The sequence below is a fragment of the Arachis duranensis genome, chromosome 4, assembly GCF_000817695.3.
Source record: "Arachis duranensis cultivar V14167 chromosome 4, aradu.V14167.gnm2.J7QH, whole genome shotgun sequence".
NCBI lineage: Eukaryota > Viridiplantae > Streptophyta > Magnoliopsida > Fabales > Fabaceae > Arachis > Arachis duranensis.
Genome location: NC_029775.3, coordinates 78,324,403 through 78,324,783, shown reverse-complemented (window position 1 = coordinate 78,324,783; position 381 = coordinate 78,324,403). Strand labels below are relative to the sequence as shown.

At 42.0% G+C, this 381-nt stretch overlaps 1 protein-coding gene across 1 annotated transcript in view; it reads left to right on the top strand.

Moving 5' to 3' along the window:
• Positions 1-381, top strand: part of LOC127746656 (uncharacterized) — a gene marked incomplete at its 5' end in the record, with an annotated part of 38,157 nt that overhangs the window by 2,986 nt on the left and 34,790 nt on the right. The gene's annotated exons all lie outside the window — the stretch shown is intronic.

The following is a 381-nucleotide window of genomic DNA, read 5'->3' as shown; positions in this document are numbered from 1 at the left end:
ACTAGTTTTCAGCACTCTCTCTCCTCACAACACACTCAAACACGCTGAAATTAGAGAGAAAGGGAGGAAGAACACTCTCTCAAGTTCTCTCCCTTGGTTGATCTTCAAACCACCATAACTTTTGATCTAGAGCTCCGATTGCCGCTCCGTTTATGGACACGCGTTCACCGCGGAGAGCTCTACAAAACCCATACAATTAATCTTGAGGTAATCTACGTTTTGCTCTTCGAAATTCCAGCCTTGTTTTCGAGTTTTATGAGCAAAAATCTTGAGATTTTGGGTTCTTTGATGTTATAGGACCCAACTCTCTTGAAGGAGAAGGTTAATCTTGTCTCCTTGGATTTTGGGTGTGGTAAGATTCTCAACCCTAGTGTAATTTGT